This window comes from Zalophus californianus, chromosome 5 (assembly GCF_009762305.2).
Source record: "Zalophus californianus isolate mZalCal1 chromosome 5, mZalCal1.pri.v2, whole genome shotgun sequence".
NCBI classification, from domain to species: Eukaryota; Metazoa; Chordata; class Mammalia; order Carnivora; family Otariidae; genus Zalophus; species Zalophus californianus.
The window spans coordinates 133,391,927-133,418,047 of NC_045599.1; the positions used below are offsets into that span (position 1 = coordinate 133,391,927).

A 26,121-nucleotide genomic window follows, 5' to 3' on the forward strand; every position below is an offset into this window, starting at 1 on the left:
TGTTTTACACATATCAAAAGTCTTTCTAGACATGACTTCAAATGAAAGTTCATGGGGACAATTACTTCCCAAAGGATTCATGGAATGTTGTGGAGATCCCAAGTTTTATAGGTTGAATTCTCATACAGAATTTGAAAAGATTTTCCTTTTGAGACCACAGGGGATCTTCAATTTAAATCACCGGAGCTCAGAAGGGTAAAAGGACACTTACAGGTTATTTAATTAAAATGCCTAGCAAATATTTGAAAGCTTGTACACATTTTAGGAACTTTCAAAGTCTCCTTCTGGCATTCCTGCATGTTTCCTTAATACCCTATACTGTATGCTGTTGGTCTAGCACATAGGAAACTGCCTGGAATAAAGTACAAGCACATGAAACAGTCTTCCTCCACCCCACCACCCATCTCTCCATAATTTCTTCACTGTTTTTTTCCCCTTATAGGTCTTATTAACATTTACATTGTATACATTTTAATTATTTTTTCCATGTATAATGTTGCTAGAAATAAACCTCATATAGGTTGGGATTTTTTTTTTTTATTCTTTGTACATTATGTATTAAATAGCCTCTGTGGCATAGCGGACACTCAATGATTATTTCAATGAATGAATGTAGAGGGAAAAAATAACTGAATGAGACAGAAAGTAGAAGCGTTTACATATGGACAAACATTCACAAAGATGATTTTAAAAAGGAGAACTTAAGCCAATATATTTACTCTTAAACTTTATACCACAGTTTACAAAATGCTATCCTGTTGACTTCTGTTTGGTCCACACAGATTTATCCCCCTGGGAGTGGGGCATGTTGCAAACTGATTTCATATCATAAACAAAGAAAAAAAACAAAAACCTAGATTTCTTTGGTTTGTTTTAAAAAATGTAATATTTGGTCACATTTAACATCACGGCCACTTGCTGAAGTGGAGTTGATCCTTCAATTCAGCACACATTCTACAATTCCCTACTATCTTCTATAGTCTGCTCTCTTTACTCAGTTATGTTACTTATCTAAGAACTACAAATATTCAAATTTTTCATCCATATTCTACGAGAGAAATTTAGTTCTTGCTATCACCAATTATTTTTAGAACACCAGTTACTGTTTTGTAAGACACTACTGTGTTATTTTTCTACTACTATATGACAAATTACCACACATTTAGTAGCTGAGAAAATTATATGATCTCATAGTTTCCATGGATCAGGAGTCCAGGCATGAGTTAGCAGGCTCCTCGGTTCAGGTTCCCACCAGGTGAAAATTAAGGCACCAATTGGGGCTGCTGTCTCATCTGAGGCTCAGTACTCTTCCAAGCTCTTCCAGTGTGTTGGCAGAAATCATTTCTCTGTGGCTGTGGAACAAAGGCCCTCTGTGTGAAGTTCTGTGTGCAGTTCATAACCTGGTCATTTGTTTCCTACCTCAAGTTTAACAGGAGACTCTCTTGACACTTCACCTTAGTTTAAGATGTCGCATGATTAATCTTCTACTTGACTAACAAAATGTTAGCTGATTACTAACCTAATCATAGAAGTGATACTCCATAATATTCACAGTTCTGCCCACCCCTCATGGGGAAGGGATTATATAAGTGTGGGTCATAGGAAACTATCTTAGAATTTTGTCTATCTCAACATTTAACTCAAACTATAAGGTAAGTCCTGGGACTGGATGTTATCAACAAGCTCCTAGAGCTATAAAACTTATAAACTTGAATCTTATAAAGGAAAGTTGTTTAAGCTGTTTCTTTGAATAAACTTTTTAAATAAAAATATTTTTGGGGTATCTGGGTGGCTCAGTCAGTTAAGTGTCCAACTCTTGATCTTGGCTCAGGACTTTTTTTTTTAAGATTTATTTATTTATTAGAGAGACGGGGGGGAGAGAGAGAGAGAGAGAGAGAGAGAGAGTGGGGGAGGGGTAGAGGGAAAGAATCTTCAAGTAGACTCCAGGCTGAGCACAGAGTTTGACTCTGGGCTCCATCCCAGGACCCATGAGATCATGACCTGAGCCAAAACCAAGAGTTGGGTGCTTAACCGACTGAGCCACCCAGGTACCCCTCCGCTCAGGTCTTGATCTCACGGAGCTAAGTTCAAGCCCTGCACTGGGCTCCATGCTGGGAATGGAGCCTACTTAAAAAAAAGGGGGGAGGGTACCTAGGCAGCTCAGTCGGTTAAGCACACGACTCTTGATTTTGGCTCAGGTCATGATCTCTGGGTCCTGGAATCAAAACTTGTGTTGGGCTCTGTGCTCAGAGGGGAGCCTGTTTGAAGATTCTCTCCCTCTCCCTTTGCCCTTCCCCCTGCTTGCACTCTTTCACTCTCTCTCTCAAATAAATAAATAAATCTTTAAAAAATTTTTTTCACAGGGTAATCATTTGAAACTATAATAGCCACTGCCTCTGCTTTGCCAAACCTAAGTAAGATCATGAGCTACATTATTGTACTGCACATGGGCCCATATTTAGCATAGGATGGTTATGCCCAAGGGAAGTTTGGTATGTTACATTTGAGTGTTGTACGGTATAACTATACACAGATTGGTGATTTTGCACTTATCAAGTACCTCAATGGAGACAATTTGGTTATTTGTGATACCACTACATTTCTTACTCTTGTTATTTTCATGAAGTTATGTACTACAAAAGTTTACACACACACCCTGCTGCCTTATTTCATTTGCAGTGTAAATTTGTTTTTGCTACTCACCAGGTGCAAAGATAGTTACCAGTTTATCCAGACAACTCAAATTTTTCCTTGAGATACCTGAAGAAGGTCTTCTCTGCTTTATTTTTACAGACTTTATCTCTTTACAAGTCAAACCACCATCCTGTAAGTTCAAAGAATCACTCAGAGTAAGACTCATTTGACATTCTTTAAAAAAAAAAAAAAAAATACAGCTTTATCCTTAAACCACAGAAGACATGTTATCACTGCCTTATTCCCCAGAAAGGGTAAAGGATGAAGAACTTTAGTCCTTATTAACAACCTTCTGATAACTTAATTCATTTCCCAAGAAATACTACTTTGGAATGCTTTCCTTTTTAGATGTTTTCATTATTATTATTAATACATTATTTGTACGTATGAGCAAACTGCCTGTTTTAATGCGGGGTATGTGAAAAGAATGGGATTTCTCAAGTGAATCTGTAGGCAAAGTACATGCTTAGGAATTATGGTTCTGAAAACCATGCACTGAATTATGCTATGATGCAAAATGTGAAAAGATCATAACTCAATTCTTGTTACAAAAAGGAGATGTGCTAAGAATCTTAAAATAAAGAAAGAAAAATCATTTCAAACTAATGTCTTACAGGTTTGGAATTGATTTTTTTTTCCTGTACTGAGATCCAAAACATATAGCTAGTTGTATTTAGCTCTTCAAACATGTAAACTGAGAGTCTGAATTCCATAAATTTATAGTGTTGTTTAATATTGTAATTATTAGTTAATATAATGTATATAAAGCTAATTTCTGCATCTGTAATTTAGGACCATTCTGAAAATCCCATAATATGTATCATCTAGATTTTACTGGTGAGAAAGTATTTTTACACAAATGTTATCTTGTATATTTCCACTAATTCTATTTAGGTTAGAATATTCTGAAATGTCTTATTATAAAGATGGTGGAGTTCTTTGAGGCTGGAAATAAGGGAAAACAGACTTATTTAATGTAATTAAGCTTAATTTTATAAAAAGCATTTCACCAAAAATGTATTTGTGACGTTTAACAGTAACTCCTGGGTCTAAGAATATAGGAAGTATTAGTTTGAGTATCCTTTTGTTTGTTGGTTTGTTTAATTATTGTTTTTGTTACAAAGTCCTATGTGTATTTGGACTATTTCCCATATAATGACTATTGCTTTCTATCTAGACTTCTTGGAGACTCTGAAATTCCCAATATCTTTTTCATTATTTTTAAGTGTTTAAAAAGTTTCTATCCTGGGGCGCCTGGGTGGCTCAGATGGTTAAGCGTCTGCCTTTGGCTCAGGTCATGATCTCAGGGTCCTGGGATTGAGCCCCACATCGGGCTCACTGCTTGGCGGGGAGCATGCTTCTCCCTCTCCCTCTACTGTTACCCCTGCTTGTACTCTCTCACTCTCTCTGTCAAATAAATAAAATCTTTAAAAAAAAAATAAAATAAAAAATAAAAAGTTTCTATCCTGCTTTATCTAGCCAGAGTGAATCCTGTTGTAGGTAACTGAGAACCTTAACTAATGGGAATGTTTATTAAATAAAATATGTGTCTATAAATATTTTTAAAATATGGTATTCATCTCTGAATATCATTATTCTATCTCCATTTCATCTCTTCAATATATATAAACTGTGTGTGTTCATCTCTTCAATATATATAAACTGTGTGTACATATACATATACACATATATACACACATATATGTGTGTGTGCCTATACATATTTATATGTATAATTTCAATTACCTATTGCTCTCATAACAACTCACCCTGAACCTGGCATCCAAAAACATCACAAATGTATTATCTTACAGTTTATAGCTGTAAGTAGGAAATGGTTCATCTAGGTACCCTGCTTACGGTCCCACAAGGCTACATTCAAAGCATTAGTAGATCTCTGATCCTTTCTGTAGGTAGACCCTCCACCTGAACCAATTACTGTGGTCTCTAAGCCTCATTTGTCAGTTTGGTGACTGACAGGCAAGTTAGCAAAGTCTTGGATCCACAGCACTTGTATTAACAAAACTTGATGGCATGTGGGCCTTAGCATTTGCCATATTTGGTTGAAATAATGGCTTACTTGAAGGGTTTGGACCTCTGGATCCCAAACCAACGAAAGCACCCAGACCAGAAGTAACAAGACCAACACTAAACATGTTGGTGTGTATGCACTTGATAGGCTTTTGTTGTCTGATGTTGATCTCTAGCACATATTATTACCAGGGAAGGGTTGTCTGGTTTTATAATTATGGGATATGTGGCACTGACTTTATTATTATTTTTGAATGTGATTTTTATTTATGAACCAGGGTTTTTTAATCTTCCCTTTTGATAGATTACACTGTCTGTGGGAATGGGTCTAGAGAACTCAATTTAATTTCCTATAGGGGATTTGAGGGAGGGTATGGATTAATTAGCCACTCCTTATAATCTGAGTACTAAGGAGGTTTTTTAGGTGGTTGAAGCTTAGGTTCACATGGGTTTCATACTAGATGGACAGTCTAATGGGTAACAGGTCCCAGGAGCGAATGCACCTTTGATTTAACCTCCAGCCCCATGCGGAATAGAAGCAGGAAGAAAAATCAATAAATACACTGACAGATGTTATTAAAGAACCTCATATATAATTAGTCTCTATATACATGGCAGTGAGACATATCCCCCTTTTAAATAGAGGAAAAGGCTAAGAGAATGTATTTTTATAGTTGGTGTGAGGTGTAAATCAGCCAAAGGGTCTTGAATTAATAGAAATTAAGGCCTTGGGCAAGAAAGAGAGCCATTTAGGAATCCCTTTGTCAGACTGCAGTTTAAATAGGAATTGTTTGAGGAAATCTTTACTTGTCCCAATTTAACGGGATGCCTGGGACCTACTAGGGAGATGAACATTCCATCAGATGCCTTTTAAAAAGCACAGCATTATATATTCAGAGAAGTGTCATGTGTGCGTTGGTTACTATTAGCAATGTCTGAAACTCCAAGGGGGTAAGGAGTGTCCTATGAGATCTTATATTGTGGCCCTACAATAAGTAGAGATGTGTGGTCTTGATTTATGTTTCCATAAATCTGTGGGGCAAGAGATTCCCAGAGTTGTTGAGAGGTTTTTTGTTGTTGTTGTTTTGTTTTGTTTTTTAATCCTAAATGGCACAATTTTTAGGCGCTGGCCCAAAACTTTGTAAAAAATATGCAAATGGAGCCACTTGCTAACATACAGTGCTAAAATGCACTCTGAAGTTTGGCCAATTGTGCTCACCTTGGGTCCCATTTTTATTCAGGGAATCCTTAATAAGGGGTAGCTACATTTCACTTAGCTCCATCAATTTTATGATGGTGGCAATGTCATTCATACATTCTATGGATTCCCATGCTATTGACTCAGTTAATCCAGGTAGCCAAGGCGTCTTGAGGAGGGATGACCCCCTCCAGCACATGGTGTCTTGCCAAAGACTGAGAAAGGGGAACTCACCCCCTCCTGCAGGTGGAAAATGCCAAAGGGCTCAAGTTTAGCTCCATCCTGAATCAAGGAGGCCTTTGCAGTCTTGCTGAGGTTATGTGGTTCTAATTCCATGGACCAAAACATAATGGGCAGCTGGATACACTAGGTCACAGGCTCAGAATCTCTGAGTCTCTTATCTCAAAAGACCTCAGTACATGGCCAGCAATTTTCACTTTAATGGTGTATAGCACTGGGTCGAGAAAGATCGTCTCTTGAGTCAGAAGCCCATCAGCAATTTATGGTCATCACAGGTGGTCCAGAGATTTCAGGGAGTGTGACAAGAGGTTGTTAAAGTCTCTACAGTGAAGGAGCTTCTGGGGGAACTAATGGGAATGCCTGTTGATTTTAATTTGCACAGATTGTACAGCCTTCGTTGGAGAGAATTCCGTTTACAGTGGGTTTATAAGTAGCAAGATCAATGAGATTAAGTAAAATTTGTAAATGAGGAATAGGTTGCCTCCAGAACTGAAAAAGGACTAAAGGATATTGACATGTGAATCCTTACTGAGTGGCAAATGAAACTTTTTGGAGGAGCATGTCATCAATGCAATGTCCCTTCTGTCCTCCTGGAGAAAGGTGGAGGCAGTTAAAATGTTGCCTGCAAAAACTGTGTGCAATGGCAAGGCTGCTAAGGTAACCCATGCCTGTGAAAGGTATGTTATATCCCTGTAGAGGTGAAGGCGAACTGCAGGTGAGAGGCTGTCAAAATAGGCACTAACCGGGATGTATTAGCTAAATCTACAGGAGCAAAATATTTACAGTTGGAGTTAGTAACTTCAGTAATATTGGATATTGGGTCTGGAGACCTTAATGAATGGGACCACATAGCCTTAAACTTGCAGTAATTGACCATGAGACACCAGTCAGTCTTCTGGCTTAAGAACAGGCAAAATTGGACTCTCAGATGGAGAAGCAGTGAGGACAATCAGCTATTCATTAATTAAATCCTGTGTAATAATACGTTTTAATACTTGGAGGTCCTGTATTAACTTACACTGAGCCATCTTAACCAATTTAAATGGGGGTGTCCACATAGTCTTATTTGGGTAAGCCAATTTATAATTGTCAAAGGCTTAATTTAATTTTAATTTAGTATTCACTGTGCCAAACCTTATACCAGGATGGAATATTATAGGGCAATGGGTATTATGACGATGGAAAATTTAGGCGAAGCTATAAAGTGAGGCATACTGAGTTTTCTCTATCATATTTAATTACTCTCCTCAAATTAGGAGGTATCATGTTTAAGTTCAGTGGAATCCCCAGGTATAACAGGAATTTGAACCCCAGTATTGATTAATCCATAAAGGTTTATCAATTGGTCCATTTTAGTATATGCTAAATGTAATGCAAAACCTCTGCTGTAGGGGCCCAAAAGCCAATCAGTGCTCTTTCATTGTTTTTGAGAGAGAGAGAGGGCACACGTGTGAAAGCGAGTGGGGGTAGGGGGCAGGGGAGGAAGGGACAGAGTGAGAGGAAGAGAGATAATCCCAAGCAGGTTTCATGCCCAGCACAGGGCCCCACATGCGGCTTGATCCTATGGCCCCAAGATCATGACCTGAGCCAAAATCAAGAGTCAGACGCTTAACCAACTGAGCCACCCAGGCAACCCCCAATCAGTGCCCTTTTTATCTTTATGTTATATAAATTATTTTAGTTTTTGGATTTCTGATTGGGCCAAATTATAATTTATTTTTAATTTATAAAGTATCCTCCACCCACATCTAGGGTTTTGTGTGTGCTTTTTGTTTATTGGCTTTTTTTCTAATAATTTCTTACGCAGAAATTCTAGGTGGTTACAGGAAAGGGTGCGGGAGAGGAGTCCAGGTGTTTCTCTTATTCTGAAGCTTTCCAATCCATCTTCCATTAAAATTTGCACTTAGCAAGGCGCCTGAGTGGCTCAGTCATTAAACGTCTGCCTTTGGCTCAGGTCATGATCCCAGAGTCATGGGATCGAGTTCCACATCGGGCTCCTTGCTCAGCGAGAAGCCTACTTCTCCCTCTCCCACTCCCCCTGTTTGTGTTCCCTCTCTCGCTGTCTCTCTCTGTCAAATAAATAAATAAAATCTTTAAAAAAAGTAAAATAAAATAAAAAATAAAATTTGCACTTGGCGAACTAAAGCATGCTCTCCTTGGGATAATGCAGGTAGCCCTCTTGTCTGAATTCCTCAGTCCCTTGGCATGTTAATATACATGCTAACATGGGGAGGCACTCACTAAGGTTCAAGCACTCTGCTACGGGCCTTGCATTGTCAAGCAACTGGTAACTTTGGCAGGTGTTGTGGCTGGAATGGGAGGTGATTCCCTTGCCCCAGGGGCTCCCTTTGGATTAAACATTGGACTACTGGTTTGTTAGGGTGTAACCCACAGTACTCCTGAGGGTCTAGAGATCCTGTATTTTGCTGGTGAGAGCAACAAGGTATGTGGCAGCAAAGAAGACAGGTAACTGCTACCCTCACCTGAGTACCACCACCAGTGAGACCAGGGTACCATTTCTCTGGCGTGGGATAGCCCAACCAACACCTCTTCAATAGGGGCTGCTAAAAAACAAATGGACAAACTAGGTTCTGTCTCAAATAATAATAAAAAAAAATATCAAAGGCAAAGACATGAGGGGCCTTGGAATAGGACTCTATGAAATACAGACTGTGACTAAAACCCACTGGAATGCTAAGTCTGGAAAGAGTGGTTCAAGTGGCTCATCATTCCTCCAGGACTAGGGTGGACCCATCTGGGTAAGTGTCTAGCTGCTGGAGTTCAGGACTTAGCACTCTTTGTTTTGAATATTTCCATGCTGAGGAATTTTGTGTAAGGAACACATGGCCACCACCAGTAGACAAAACAGCGAGCAACAAGTCACAGGTGAGAGCTTGCCCTCAAGAGTATTTCCCTCCTGGAGGAGCAAGAGGAGTAGAAGACCTAAATTTCATCTAGTCCCAGGCATTCAGCTAGAGAGCTATCAAACCATTCTGAACACCTACAAACTCAACAGAAGATCAAAGAAAAGAATAGCAGCAACTCTCTGAACAGAAAAGTGGCCACTTTCTGAAAGATAGGACATGCGGAGAAGTGAATCTGAGGCGATATACGGGAAGATAGACCACAGAGGAAGGGAGCCTCCGTCAACCGGCTACCGGCAAGTGATAGAGCCACGGAGCACAAAATCGGAACTTTGAGAAGTCGGCTCTGCTGACGGACGTCGCTCCAGTGGCTAAGCGGGGGGTGGAACCCTCGCTGGGACAGTGTGGTCTCAGGACCCTCAGGGTCACAGAAAGACCGGGTGTGCCTGAGTGCGGCAGAGCTCCCAGGTATCACAGAGGGAAGCCAGCTGCAGAGACGGAGCCAAGGAGGGGGCTTTCAGCTCAGGGTTGCCATAAACTGTGATCTGCTGCACAGTTAGGCCACTGCTCTTCCAGCAGGGACCCAACAAGCAGCAGAGCCGGGGAGACTCCCCTTCCTCCCCCGGGAGGAGTGGCGTGGGAGGACACTGCAGGGATCTGCTGGGTTTGGAGACTCCACACGGGGTCGGGTGCCAGAGACAGAAACACTCGTTCACAGGCCGGGTGAGCACGGAGTGTGACTGAAGACCAGGGAGACTGGAGTGATTGCTTTTCTCTGAGGGTTCACTGAGGAGTGGGGCCCCGAGTTCTTAGCTCCTCCAGTCAGGAGATTGGGAGGCCGCCATTTTCACTCTCATCCTCCAAAGCTGTAGGGAAAGCCTTCAGGGAACAAAAGCTACTGAGAGCAAACCCGAGCATTTGACTTAGCCGGGCCCCTGGCAAGGGCGGAGCAATTCCGCCTCCGGCAAAGACATTTGGAAACCACGGCAACAGGCCCCTCCCCCAGAAGATCAGCAAGAACAGCCAGCCAAGACCAAGTTTACCGATCAATGACAACGGCAGAACTCCAGCGCTAGGGGAATACAGCACATAGAATTTATGGTTTTTTTCCCCGATTCCTTAGTCTTTCAAAGTTAATTTTTATTTTCTTTTTTTTCTTTTTCTTTAATTCTTCTTTTTCCTTTTTTCAACAAACATCTTATTAATCCCTTTTTCAAAAATCTTTTTTGTTTTTCATTTTTAGAGTCACATTCTAACCCTTCATTGTAGTTAACCTTATTTTTGGTATATATGTAAGTTGTTCTATCTTTAAAATTTTGGGATACAGTTTCTTCTGACAGACCAAAATACACCCTAAATCTCTAGTGTATAGCTTTGTTCTAGTCTCCCGCCTGATCACACTCTGTCCCTTTTTTTTTAATTACTCATCTTTCTTTTTTGAACCAACTTATCAATTCCTTTTATAAAATCTTTTATAATTTTCATCTTTACAGTCATATTCCATCCCTTCATTGAATTTACCCTTATTTTTGTACATATATAAGTTTTTCTTTCTTTAAAATTTTGAGAGGAATTTTCTTCTAACAGACCAAAATACACCCAAAATCTAGTGTGTGACACTGATCTATGCACCAGACTGGTCATATTTGATCATATTCTTTTTTTTCTTTTTCTTTTGTCTTTCCTTCCCTTTTTTTTCCCCTGGTTACAGGTCTCTTTTGATTTGTTTAGTGTATTTTTTTCTGGGGTTGTTGTTACCCTGTTAGCATTTTGTTCTCTCATTCATCTATTCTCCTCTGGACAAAATGACAAGACAGAAAAACTGACCTCAATAAAAAGAACAAGAAGCAGTACAGACTGCCAGGGACCTAATCAATATGGACATTAGTAAGATGTTGGAACTGGAGTTCAGAATGACGATTATAAAGATACTAGCTGGGCTTGAAAAAAGCATGTAAGATACTAGAGAAACCCTTTCTGGAGAAATAAAAGAACTAAAATCTAACGAAGTCAAAATCAAAAAGGCTATTAATGAAGTGCAATCAAAAATGGAGGCTCTAACTGCTAGGATAAACGAGGAAGAAGAGAGAATTAGTGATAGAGAAGACCAAATGATGGAGAATAGAGAAGCAGAGAAAGAGAGATAAACAACTACTGGATCACGAGGGCAGAATTTGAGAGATAAGTGATACCATAAGACGACACAATATTAGAATAATTGGGATCCCAGAAGAAGAAGAAAGAGACAGAGGGGCAGAAGGTATATTGGAGTAAATTATAGTAGAGAACTTCCCTAATTTGGGGAAGGAAACAGGCATCAAAATCCAGGAGGCACAGAGAACCCCCCTCAAAATCAATAAAAATAGGTAAACACCCAGACATCAAATAGTAAAACTTACAAGTCTCAGAGACAAATAAAAAGTCCTGAAAGAAGCTTGGGACAAGAGGTCTGTAACATACAATGGAAGAAACATTAGATTGGCAACAGACCTAACCACAGAGACCTGGCAGGCCAGAAAGGACTGGCATGATATATTCAGAGCACTAAATGGAAGAATATGCAGCCAAGAATACTATATCCAGCCAGGCTGTCATTGAAAATAGGAGAGATAAAAAGCTTCCAGGACAAACAAAAACTAAAATAATTTGCAAACATGAAACCAGCCAGGGTCCTCTACAAGAAATATTGAAAGGGCCGCTCTAAGCAAAGAGAGAGCCTGAAAGTAACATAGACCAGAAAGGAACACAGACAATATACAGTAACAGTCACCTTACAGGCAATACAATGGCACTAAATTCATATCTTTCAATAGTTAGCCTGAATGTCAATGGGTTAAATGGCCCAATCAAAAGACAAAGGGTATCAGACTGGGTAAATAACCAAGACCCATCCATAACCTGTCTGCCAGAGACTCATTTTAGACCCAAAGACACCTCCAGATTGAAAGTGAGGGGATGGAAAACCATTTACCATGCTAATGGACATCAAAAGAAAGCTGGGGTGGCAATCCTTATATCAGACAAATTAGATTTTAAACCCAAGACTTTAATAAGAGATGAAGAAGGACACTATATCATAGTTAAAGGGTCTATCCAACAAAAAGACTAACAATTGTAAATATCTATGCCCTTAACAGGGGAGCAGCCAATTATATAAGCCAATCAACAACGAAATCAAAGAAACACATCGACAACAATACAATAATAGTAGGGGACTTTAACACATCCTCACTGAAATGGACAAATCATCTAAGCAAAAGATCAACAAGGAAATAAAGACTTCAAATGACACACTGGACCTAATGGACTTCACAGATATATTCAGAACATTCCATCCCAAAGCAACAGAGTACACATTCTTCTCTAGTGCCCATGGAACATTCTCCAGAATAGATCACATCCTAGGTCACAAATCAGGTCTCAACCAGTACCAGAAGATCGGGATCATTCCCTGCATGTTTTCACCATAATGCTTTGATACTGGAACTCAGTCACAAGAGGAAAGACAGAAAGAACTCAAATACATGGAGGCTAAAGAGCATCCTACTGAAGAATGAATGGGTCAACCAGGAAAATAAAGAAGAATTTTAAAAATTCATGAAAACAAAGGAAAATGAAAACACAACTGTTCAAAATCTTTGGGATGCAGCAAAGGCGGTCCTAAGAGGAAAGTATATAGCAATACAAGCCTTTCTCAAGAAACAAGAAAGGTCTCAAATACACAACCTAATCCTACACCTAAAGGAGCTGGAGAAAGAACAGCAAATAAAGCTTAAACCCAGCAGGAGAAGAGAAATAATAAAGATCAGAGCAGAAATCAATGAAATAGAAACCAAAAGAACAGTAGAACAGATCAACGAAACTAGGAGCTGGTTCTTTGAAAGAGTTAATAAGATTGATAAACCCCTGGCCAGACTTATCAAAAAAAGGAGAAATGACCCAAATAAATAAAATTATGAATGAAAGAAGAAAGATCACAACCAACACCGAAGAAATACTAACAATTATAAGAACATATTATGAGCAACTATATGCCAGCAAATTAGATAATCTGGAAGAAATGGATGCATTCCTAGAGATGTATGAAGTACCAAAACTCAACCAGGAAGAAATAGAAACTTGAACAGACCTATAAGCACCAAGGAAATTGAAGCAGTCATCAAAAATCTCCCAACAAACAAGAGCCCAGGGCAAGACGGCTTTCCAGGGGAATTCTACCAAACATTTAAAGAAGAATTAACACCTATTCTTCTGAAACTGTTCCAAAAAATTAGAAATGGAAGGGAAACTTCCAAACTCCTTTTATGAGGCCAGCATTACCTTGATCCCCTAATCAGACAAAGAGCCCATCAAAAAGGAGAATTACAGACGAATATTCCTGATGAATATGGATGCAAAAATTCTCACCAAAATATTAGCCAATAGGATCCAACAGTACATTAAAAGGATTATTCACCACGACCAAGTGGGATTTATTCCTGGACTGCAAGGTTCAAAATCCACAAATCAATCAATGTGATACAATACGTTGATAAAAGAAAGATCAAGAACCATAATCTTCTCAATAGATGCAGAAGAAGCATTTGACAAAGTAAAGTATCCTTTCTTGATTAAAACTCTTCAGAGTGTAGGGATAGAGGGTACATACCTCAATATTATAAAAGCCATCCATGAAAAACCCACAGCAAATATCTTTCTCAATGGGGAAAAACTGAGACCTTTCCCCCTAAGGTCAGGAACACGGCAGGGTAGTCCACTATCACCACTGCTATTTAACATAGTACTACAAGTCCTAGCCACAGCAATAAGACAACAAAAAGAAATAAAAGGCATCAGAATCAGCAAAGAGGAAGTCAAACTCTCACTCTTTGCAGATGATATGATACTTGATGTGGAAAACCCAAAAGACTCCACCCCAAAACTGCTGGAACTCAGACAGGAATTCAGTAAAGTGGCAGGATATAAAATCAATAAACAGAAATCAGTGGCATTCCTATACACCAACAACAAGACAGAAGAGAGAGAAATTAAGGAGTCGATCCCATTTACAATTGCACCCAAAACCATAAGATACCTAGGAATAAATCTAACCAAAGAGGCAAAGGATTTGTACTCAGAAAACTATAAAATACTCATGAAAGAAATGAGGAAGAAACAAAGAAATGGAAAAATGTTCCATGCTCATGGATTGGAAGATGTCTATGCTACCTAGAGCAATCTACACATTTAATGCAATCCCTATCAAAATACCATCAACTTTTTTTTTTCAAAGAAATGGAACAAATAATCCTAAAATTTGTTTGGAACCAGAAAAGACCCCAAATAGCCAGAGGAATGTTGAAAAAGAAAAGCGAAGCTGGTGGCATCACAATTCCAGACTTCAAGCTCTATTACAAAGCTGTCATCATCAAGACAGTATGGTACTTGCACAAAAACAAACACAGATCAATGGAACAGAACAGAGAGTCTGTTCTGTTCAAAAGCAAAAAAAGCTTTTGCACAGCAAAAGAAACAGTCAACAAAACCAAAAGACAACTGACAGAATGGGAGAAGATATTTGCAAATGACATATCAGATAAAGGGCTAGTATGCAAAATCTATAAAGAACTTATCAAACTCAACACTCAAAGAACAAATAATCCAATCAAGAAATGGGCAGAAGACATGAACAGACATTTCTGCAAAGACATCCAAATGGCCAACAGACACATGGAATAGTGCTCAACATCGCTCAGCATCAGGGAAATCCAAATCAAACCCTCAATGAGATACCACCTCACACCAGTCAGAATGGTTAAAATTAATAAGTTAGGAAACAACAGATGTTGGCGAGGATGCGGAGAAAGGGGAACCCTCCTACACTGTTGCTGGGAATGCAAGCTGGTGCAGCCAATCTGGAAACAGTATAGAGGTTCCTCAAAAAGTTGAAAACAGAGCTACCCTATGACCCATTGCACTACTGGGTATTTACCCCAAAGATACAAATGTAGAGATCCGAAGGGGTACGTGCACCCCAATGTTTACAGCAGCAATGTCCACAATAGCCAAACTATGGAAAGAGCCAAGATGTGCAACAGATGAATGGATAAAGAAGATGTGGTATACACACACCCACACCCACACACACACCCCCCCACACACACACAATGGAATATTATGCAGCCATCAAAAAAAACCCCGAAATCTTGCCATTTGCAACGACATGGATGGAACTAGAGGGTATTATGCTAAGTGAAATAAGTCAATCAGAGAAAGACATGTATCATATCGTCTCATTGATATGAGGAATCTTAATCTCAGGAAACAAACTGAGGGTTGCTGGAGTGGTGGGATTGGGAGGGACGGGGTGGCTGGGTGATAGACATTGGGGAGGGTATGTGCTATGGTGAGTGCTGTGAATCGTGTAAGACTGATGAATCACAGACCTGTACCTCTGAAACAAATAATACATTATATGTTAAACAAAAAGAAAAAAGAAGATAGTAGGAAGAGAAAAATGAAGGGGTGCAAATTGGAGGGGGAGACAAACCATGAGAGACTATGGAGTCTGAGAAACAAACTGAGGGTTCTAGAGAGGAGGGTGTGGGGGGACGGGTTAGCCTGGTGATGGATATTAAAGAGGGCACGTATTGAATGGAGCACTGGGTGTTCTACACAAACAATGAATCATGGAACACTCCATCAAAAACTAATGATGTAATGTATGGTGATTAACATAATAAAATTAAAAAAAAAAAGAGAGTATTTCCCTCCCAAACCACTTTTGTGGAGGTTTATAGACAATTAGTAATCCAAAAGCTAACCTTCAAGAGCCTATGGATGAGTCAGTGGTCATGGCCACACCATTCTGCTCACAGTGCCAATGATTTATAAGCTTTAAAGATTCTTTTAATGTGTAACACAACATCCAAACACTCGAAAGTACATGAGGAGCCACACTGTTATTTAGGTCCAAGCAGAGAAGACAGCTAGGCAGGGACACATAGGCAGCTGCACCTGTGACAGGGTAACAGCAATCCGGAGCTGGGGGTCAGTTTATGTAGGATCACTGAGGTGGGCTTGGCTAGGTTTGGCCCTGGGTACCTATGGATTGGCTAATTAAAATAATTTTGTGGACTCCTGGGCAGAAAGCCTAACATAAGTTATCTAGTACCTGGTCCGGGGATAACTCACATGCGTGCATAGGAGCCTGCAGCCTGAGAATCAGGTAAGGGAAGTGGCGTGTTGAGTAAATATTAGCCACTCAAAAAGTGGAACTAACAAGCCTCTGGCAGGGCATCAAAACTAGGTCAAGATAGCATTAAAACAAAGAAAGCAAAACAAACAAAAGTCTGTATTACAGACACAAAAATGTCGTGAAAGGAAAAGGAAAATATGTAGAAAGCCTACTCCAGTAGAATGTAGGATATAGCCTACACACATAAAGAATTACAAGACTTCGGGCGCCTGGGTGGCTCAGCGGGTTAAGCGACTGCCTTCGGCTCAGGTCATGGTCCTGGAGCCCCTGGATCGAGTCCCGCGTCGGGGTCCCTGCTCGGCGGGGGGTCTGCGTCTCCCTCTGACCCTCTTCCCTCTTGTGCTCTCTCTCTCTCTCATTCTCTCTCTCAAATAAATAAAATCTTTAAAAAAAAATTACAAGACTTCAACAAATTGTATTGCTTCACTGGGGGATGGGGTATTTGGAAGAAAATCATAAGGGGTTTAGATAAAGGAGAACTGATTGGGAAAATTATAGGATTTTTATTGTGGAATTCATGGTATAACTCAATGGCTCAAGTGCCTGAAAGTTAAACTTTAAGAATCTACTAAATAAATCCTGGTTTCAATAGTGGCCTATAGTTAATGATGAAACTCCAAAGTATCACTTCATACTCTAATGCAAATTGTCCAAAGTTTTAGGGAAAAAAGAATGTTGGAATGAGTCTATTATATGCAATCTACTCAACTACCCTTCAGATAGCCTGAAAAAAATCCACTCTTTACAAGGAGAAATGCTTTGATGAGGGGCTATTAGAATTCTTGAAAGTCTCTAAGGTTACCAAATTCTGTAAGATGGAGATGATGGTAGGAGATTGTAAAATGGTATTGGGTTACTTGACCTCAGTGGGAATGATGGAATTGTTTATAAGTAGAGGCTCAGTGGTAGCTTTTAACTCTTAGACACATGATGAAAATAACTACAGCCATAGGCCACATAGTACGGGTTATTTACTTACTTACTTACTTGGTCTTCAAGGATGTAGGGTGCTGGGGAATTTATTGGCTGGGGTTTTAGAAATGAGTAAGATGCTCAGGTCATGATCCTGGAGTCCTGGGATTGAGTCCCGCATCGGGCTCCCTGCTCAGCAGGGAGTCTGCTTCTCCCTCTGACCCTCTCCCCTCTCATGCTCTCTCTCTATCTCATTCTCTCTCTCAAATAAATAAAATCTTTAAAAAAAAAGATTACCAAACTAATATGGTAAACATTGACATATATAATAAGAAAAAGTTTTATAACTGGGAAGGAGAAACCTTACCTGAATTATATAGTACAGATTCATGCTCTTAACCCATTAAGATACTTGAATCTTCCTTCAAACTCTCCCAAAAGGAAAACAAGTAATAAATCTTGCAGGGATTATTATCTCCTGGCTTTGAACTATTTCTGGAAACTAATGACATGGGGGACTTATGGAGGTCAGGTGATAAATGGAGTCTGAACCCAAGTCACCTCCAGTACAATCTTCAACTCATTCTATACTTGGTCTTCTCAACCCGAAATATACAGAGGGTACAAACATAAGATAATTGTCAAAATCCCCACACTGGTTCTTCAGTCCATGGAGGGAGGACCGTTATGGTAGAAAGAGCCAAGTAGAAGCCACTGGAATTGCACCTGCCCAACCCTGACTTACTAGAAAACAAAACAAAACAAAAATATCACACCCCTAGAGGAATTATTAAGATTAGTGCCACCATCAATAACTTGAAATATGCAAGAGTGCTAATTCTTACCACATCCCCATTCAATATGCCTATTTGGAAAGTGTAAAGCCAGATGTGTCAAGGAGAATGACAGTCGATTATCACCCACATAATTAGGTAGTGATGCCAAGCACAGCTGCATTTCCAGATACAGTATCTCCCCTGGAGAAAATTAACACAGACCCTGACACCTGGTATACAGCTATTGAAATAGAAATGCATTTTCCCCCTATCTCTGCCAGCAAAGGAAAACATAAGCATTTGTCTGCTGTCACATGACAAATACAAGAGTATACCCTTCCTGTCTTTTTCAGGGCTATGTCAACTCCCCAGCTCCCTGCCATAAAATATTCCAGATTAGGGACATGTGTTGTCTTGATACTATACAGAGTACAATCCTGGTCCATTATATTTCTGGTTGTATGATCATTTCAAAACAGATACACAGGAAGTAGGCAGCGTCCTACATCCTTGGTAAAAACAGAGGATGCGAAAGGGTAACAAATAAACCCCTCAATATTCAGGGATCTGTAAAATTGATGAATTTTCTTAGAGTCAAGTGGTCTAGGGCATGTTTTCCAATGCTGCAGAAAGAAAGAAAGAAAAACTGTGGCACCTCTCAACAACCACCATCAATAAACAGGGACAATACACACAACAAATAAGCACAACAGAATCTTGTTTATAGATTCTGAAGGCAATATAGATCACATTTGGCCATCCTGTTCCAATCTACTTCTTGGGTAATTTGAAAGGCTGCTAATTTTGAGCTGGCCCAGAGGAAGATGGGCTCTGTACTAAATCCCAGTTGCTGTGCAAACTGCCTAGCCACATGGGCATTATGACACAGAAACCTATTGTTATTGAAAGTGCCTGTGCTAGAGAGATAATTTTCATGGAGCTCTGATAAAGCCCAGTGAGTGATCAGGAATCCTAAATCATAGGATTTGGGAATAAGGCCATGACTTTTTCTACTGACAAATTATTCTCCATTTGAAATGTTGTATGGTCATACCGAAGTTTGCTTGTGAATGCTACCTTATATGGGAAAAGGACTTTGTATATGTGATTACATTAAGGATCTTGGGATTGAAAAATTATCCTGAATTATCCAGGTGGGCCCAATGTCAACAAGGGTCATAATAAGACAAAAGCAATAGTTTCAAAGTCAGAAAAATGAGCTGACAGAATTAGAGGTCACTGCTGATTTTGAAGATGAAGAATGGTTCCATGAACCAAGGAACGCAGGTACCCTCTAAAAGCTGCAAAAGGTAAGAAAACAGACTATTCCCTAAAGCCTTCAAAAACAAAAAAATGCAGTCCTGTCAATACCTAGATTTTTGGAATCCTGATATCTAAAACTGTAAGATTAATTTGTATTATTTAAGCCACTAATAGGAAACTAATACAATGAGACAAAATCATGGGCTTGAGTAGTTCCTAAAAGCTTAGGAAAAAAAGCGGGGGAGGGGGCACCTGGGTGGCTCAGTCGGTTAAACATCAACTCTTGATTTCAGCTCAGGTCGTAATCCGAGGGTTGTGAGATCAAGCCCCAACTTGGGCTCTGCACTCAGCATGGACTCTGCTTGATATTCTCTTTCTCTCCCTCTGCCCCTCTCCTGACTTGAGGGCATGCACACTCTCTCTCTAAAATAAATAAATAAATCTTAAAAAAAAAAACTACATGTGCAGATGTCATAGATTCCTGCACTAAATCTCTTTTTGCTTTTGCTTTTTTTGCTTTGCTTTTGCTTTTCTTCTTTCCTCTAACTTCACACCTGTGGCTTCTGCTCAGAATTAATGGAACAGAAAACAGCAAGAACCTGATTTGTGAATATATCTGCTATCGGTCAAAAGTGAAGGACTTCTTCCCTATGGCCCCACTCAAAAGGAGCTCTAAAAGACAGTGGAGAAAGGAAATTATTCTTTATGGATAGATCTTTGAAATTCATAAACAGTATTTAGCACTTTGCGTAGGTGACCAGTGGCAAACAAACAAACAAATAAAACCCTAAATATTGGAACATGGTACAAAAAGTCCAGGGGAACGATGATGTATGGATGCATCAACATGGAGTGTGAAGATATTTACGTTGCATATAAATGCTTACCAAAGCATTTAATGCAAAGAAAGCATGCAGTTATGAGATGTATTATACATCTGACCAATAATATAAATAGCTTCTTTTCCCAGGTTCTCTAGTTTACTCAATGGCCTCATATATAAACCTCTAATGGAAGCAAGGAGAGGGGGACAGGCAGGAGCTCAACAACATGAACTTCTTATCAACACCAATACAGACAGTATCACTATTGAGTGTGCAACATGCTTTAGCAGGATGTATTGCTGAATCCACAAGGCATTCCCATTTACCTGGAAAGAATAGCTAGCCACTTGCTGGAAATTTGATTGCACAAATCATCTTTGAAGGAGCATGGGGAGGGAACTTGATTCCACAGCAATTGCCTATCTGTTTCTGTAGATTACACACACATTTCCTCTGGCCACTGGACACGTTCTAAAAGAAATGAATGTGGCAATGGATTTACACTCAGAGAATTAACTGGTATTGTATGTTCCATCACCTAGAAAAAAACTAGCTACTGGGGGGTTGGTAAAACCTCAAGTTTGAGTATTTCCAAAACTGAGATGTCATTCTTTAGGATATGGCAATTGCCATAAACCAGCAACTGATGTCATCTCTTCCATAATCAAAATGCATAGTACTGGGAACGAAGGTATAAGGGTACAAATTATAGGATTATTCCTAAAAATTATTTGTAGAATTTTTTTCAACCTCACAATTTTTGGCTTGGTTAGCTTGGATATCTTTGAGCCCAACAAAGGAATGTTTTCTCTGAGGAATATAATTAGAATTCTATTAAATTATATACAACTGTCATATATATATATATATATCTGTCCAGATTGAGAGTCTCATGTTGTTCGAATGAACATGAAGTAAAGGGGAATATATGCTAGCCAGGGAGATTGATGTCGATCATCTGAAGAAAACTGGGTTCTGCTGAACTATGGAAGACAGCAGGACAGTACCTGGAAACCTAGTTATTTATTCGGGATCCCTATTACTACTTTCTCACTTTAAAATCCTGGTTAATAGGAAAACGAGGTAAACTCAAATAAAAAGTAATTCCAAAAGATAAAGGTTAAGTTCACCCCATTGGTTAAAATATCCATTCAACTGAGTGGCTACTTGAGGGAAAGAGAAATAGTAGGAAGTACTACTAATATAAAGGCATGATTACAATTTCAGTTCTTCTCACCAGCTGAAGTAAAGACTGTACTATACAAACGAGTACACCACCTTAACCCCCTGCCTTATATGGAGAACGCTAATGATGTCTAATATATTCAGTTTCAGGTGGAAGTTGAACTGAGTGGACATTGGCAAATGCTGATGTGGTAGCTTCTGGGACTTCAACTTCTCCTGTGTTGTGAAAATTACATTTTAACCAAAATAAAATGTAAGGATGAATGCTGAGGGGGTAACAGAGTTGAATGTTCTAGAGATCTTCCCTTTGTGACTCAATTCATTCTCCATTTTCTGGGAAGCTACCCTATATGGACCACACGGGATCCCCTGTTAGCTAGCATCTGATGGCTAGAACACTGGGAATCCTGCTAGGACATCTAGCAGACATTAAAAAGTAAGTCTGTGGTATTCATCGTCTTGGCTCACAGCTTTAGTAGATGCTGTAGGCGTGCTGTGACCCTACGAGAAACCTCAACTTCTCAAAAGGCAGTTCTCTCCTAAAGCTACTTGCCCTGGTTTCCAGTAACCTTGCTGTCTTGTAGCACTTTAAGGGCCCTGGGTAATTACAGCACCCCAAGGTCCTACACTTTCCCTTTTGGTTTCCCTATACTATTGCTATGCCATAGTCCCTTTACTAAACTCTTCTCAAAATCTGCTAGTTTGAGTTAGCTCCCTTTTCTTCCAGAATGCTGACTGATAAATTTCTCTACAACATGCCAGGCACTATACACGTATTAATGCAGATATCTGGATATAACAGGGGAATAATTTTAAAATTATGATCTACTTTTCAACTGATAAAAATGTCTGCATTTCAAAGGTGCTAGCATTTTTTTCTCTGCAAGGTGGAAAGGCAACAAAAGCACACAAACTTGAAGGAAGCTCAGTCAAACCATTATCTTGTTACACATGAATAGAGGAAACATCAACTTGTTCTTAGACAAGCCTAGCAGCTATGAATGGGTTAAAACGCAAATACACCAGAAATAACGCAAATACATCAGAAATACATGTTTAGTACCATCTTCAGAGAGAAAAAAAAATAGTTCAAATAGTTCCCAATTTGTGTCCTTTTTAAATATACATTTATTTTTTTTCAAAATGTCACTTTAACTTTCAGATATTAGAAAGCCCAGAGATTCACTCATAGTGAATGTTCCAATGTTGGTACCCTAGAAACTTGCTAAGAACAAAAAAGTACCCCATATGTGGACTAACAGCTTATGTTTCACGAAATCATCGAATATTTACCATATGGGTATTTTCTTTGCTTGCTGTAAATTATATTGAGAAAAAGAACAACTTGTACTGTTAAAAAATCTGGTTTGAGGTGATTTATTTCAGAAGTATGAAAACATTTCAACAAGATGCTCAAAAGTGACGAGAAAATTTGGACAGGTGATCAGAAGATTCAGAGTAGTTTGTAGTTTCTTCTAATATGCAGGTAAGAGATAATTTAAAAAGAATATTTTAAGATGCACTATGATGTTGATCTCTGTCAGAACAAGTGACAGAAATATCAAGCATGTTAACAGTATAAAAATCAGCTTAAGGTATGCGCAGGAGCTTCTAAAGAACTATGAAGAGAGTTTCTAGGAAGGCTTGCAGAAATTCACAATGATGCTGAGTTTTGGAAAAAGTTTGAATTAGCTTCCTTTTTGTTCAGAGTACAAGAGAAGATAGTGTATTTTTGAAATAATACTCTATATTTAGATGCAGAAGTATTAAATTGTCCAACATTCAGAGAAGATAATTCTCCAGTTATGACTAGAGAGGGGTCAGCATGTGGAGTAAAGGTGGGCTTAAAAGGGGAGAGTTAAACAGAGATAGGCTTGTTGAGGAATTGTGTATTTAAGACAAAGAGTGTGAAAATCATACTGAAATACTGGGGTCCGTGTAATAATTTTAATAACAGGACTGGCATAATAGTGTAGAATTTAGCCAATTTCCTCATAGCAAGAGCAGATATATATGACGGGGCTGGAAAGTGTAGGGTACACTAGAAAACTTTTATACTAATAAAGGGCAGAATGCAGAGATGAATCCAAGAGTAGAATATATAGTGACTACACTCAGTAGCAGATATGTATGGGGAGATAATGAGAGTCGGTAACAACGAATGATCTCTGGTTTCTGGCTTGTGGGATGAGTTGATGCTAGTACTAGTCAGTAGGATAGGAAACACTGTGAAGGAACAGACTCCTGAGAAAAGTGTAATTTGAGTTTCATTAGGCTTAAATTTAAAAGTATAATTCAAGTTTTAATTAAGCTTAAATGTATTAGGCTTAAATAGTGTAGAGTCATTTAAAAAAGATGTTGAAAGGAAATGAAATGCAGGTTGAGGGACAGAAGGTGCTGGCGCTGGTTGGGCTGTTCTGTGCATATGTATCCATCTCCCACTCCCACCCCCACCCCCCAGCTGATACAGCTGTGTATCAGCACATGCTGTTTACTGCTGTGTGAGGGTGAGCACAGCTTCCTGCTCTTTGCCTTTGACAGAATTAGGAGCAAAGGGGAAAGGTGGCACTTGGGCTACATTTATTTCCCCTTCTCAGATGCCTGGGCCTATCTATGTGCATCCACTAGTTTAAAAAAGCAATAAATGACAGTATTTGGTTGCTCTAAAGGGAAAAAGAGTGTTAGGTATGGGTTCTGGTTTAGTTGGTCAATAGTAACTGTCATTGGATAGTAAGCATAAATCTAAATATATCAATAATTTGTATCAATGTAAATAGGGTAAACCGATTCACTAATTGACACCCAGCTTCAGATTCAACTGCCTGTTTTTTTTAAGAGTAGCAATAGCTGGAATGCACATCTAAAACAGGATGCCACAGAAAGGCTGAACATAGGGCAATGAAAAATGATACCATGTAAAATACAGATCCCGCATAGAGGCACTAAATATTAGATCATCATGTTTTAATATGAAGTCCATTACTAGAGATTAAGGGAATTTAGTAATTAATTAATAAGATGGATTTCATAATTATTTTAATGATTAAATAAGCAATTACTTTTTAATTAACTGGAGTTTAATAACAAAATAATTGTCAATTAATTATTAATGGTATTAATATGAAGTTAATGAATTAAAAGAAACAATCCACTAAGAAATTATAGCAATCAATTATATCATTGTATAAATATTGCAAACTAGGTCTCTGAAATACACAAAGCAATGTTTCATGTATCCTCCTTTATTCTGAGTTTAAGGAAACATTATATCCATCAATATCTCTGATGAGAGAAAATGTTCACAACAACAATCAAATAAATAGCACTAATAATGTTAAACAGTCTGCTGAGCTCAAAATAAATGAATCTAGCATTCCTGGGCTTCAGACTTAGAGAATGACCATAAAGTCAGTGAAGAAACTTAGGAATGAAAAGTCACAGAAACTGAGGTGTATGTTGCTTCAAATATTGCCTCCAATATCTATGAATTAAATACTGAGTATCTATGCAGGATCATTCTGATTGGAGAAGTAGAGCAGAGACCCTTAACCAAATGACTAAATAAAACAACTGTGTTAACAAGGTGGCACAGTAACGTATTTATATCTAGGACTCAGAAGGAAGCCTATCCAATGAAAAGATGAAGTTGGATGACTTTTATAGGAATTCCCAAGTTTTCCTCCAAATTGAGGAATTAATGTAAAGACTCATTCCATATTGTTCAAAATCCTGGAATTACTAGCAGAAGTATGCCTTTAAAAAGTTCTGTATTAACACACACTGATTGGATTAAGGATCTAAATATGAAAAACAAATATTTTCTAAAGTACAGAAGAAAATACATGATTATTATGATGACCCTCAGTCTATGGTAGCTTATTTGAACACAAAATATACAGTCTACATTTGAAAAGATTAGAATATTTAACTATATTTAAATAATAAAAGGACTATGTCAAGAAAATCGAAGACAGCTATCCCATAAAATAGATGATATTTTAGGTTCATGTACCTATGAAAATATTAGTATCTTTTTTTTAAGATTTTATCTTATTTATTTGAGAGAGAGAGAGAGCACAGAAGGGGGAGGGTCACAGGGAAAGGCAGACTCTCCACTGAACGGGGAGCCCAAGGCGGGGCTCAATCCTGGGACTCCAGGATCATGAACTGAGCCGAAGGCAGCCCTTTAACCGACTGAGCCATCCAGGAGCCCCAGATTAGCATTTCTAATGTATAAAAACTACAAATTAAAGCTAAAGTGAAAAAAATGAAAACTATGATCAAATATAAATTTAAAAATTTACAGTAGAGATACCCTGAATTTCCAATAATCAATTTAGAATCAATGATTAAATGCACTAGTAATCAAGAAACTGCAAATTAATACACACTATGTGATACTATTTTACATTAACCAGAGGATACATTCTAAGTCTGACAACACTAATTATTCAAGACATGTGTAAAAATAGGAACTTTAGTAAACTATTGAATAAAATTTCTAGTAAATTTCCAAATTTTAGAATACAGAAAGAGTAGCAATTTCACTTCTGGCCACATACTCTAGAAACAGTGTACCACATATTCACAAGGAAGTAAATATTAGAATATACACAGTAGAAATATTTTTTGCTAATTGTGAGAATCTTGGTAAAACCTATCAACAATAAGAGAAATAATGCTAAGGTCTATTAATATAATGTAAATTTTACATCAGTAAAAAATGAATAAACAAGTTCTTAGTGAAGCATAATGATTACAGCATATAAATAGGTCCAAAATATGTTCAGAAAATAAACAAGTTTTTAAAAGAAAAAAGCCAACTCAAAATTTTATGCACAGCAAAAAAATCTTCATGTTACAATGCAAATACTTTTTCTTAGTATAGGAGAGCGTC

The 26,121-nt window shown here is 38.5% G+C and overlaps 1 long non-coding RNA gene across 1 annotated transcript in view; it reads right to left on the reverse strand.

Moving 5' to 3' along the window:
• Positions 1–1,179: 1,179 nt before the first annotated feature.
• LOC113929641 overlaps positions 1,180–26,121 on the reverse strand; it is a 116,635-nt gene continuing 91,693 nt past the window's right edge. Inside the window, exons 4-5 of the long non-coding RNA XR_003522271.2 lie at positions 2,704–2,824; positions 1,180–1,352 (exon numbers count right to left, since the gene is read on the reverse strand). This is a non-coding gene — a long non-coding RNA (uncharacterized LOC113929641). The remainder of the gene's footprint in view (positions 1,353–2,703; positions 2,825–26,121) is intronic.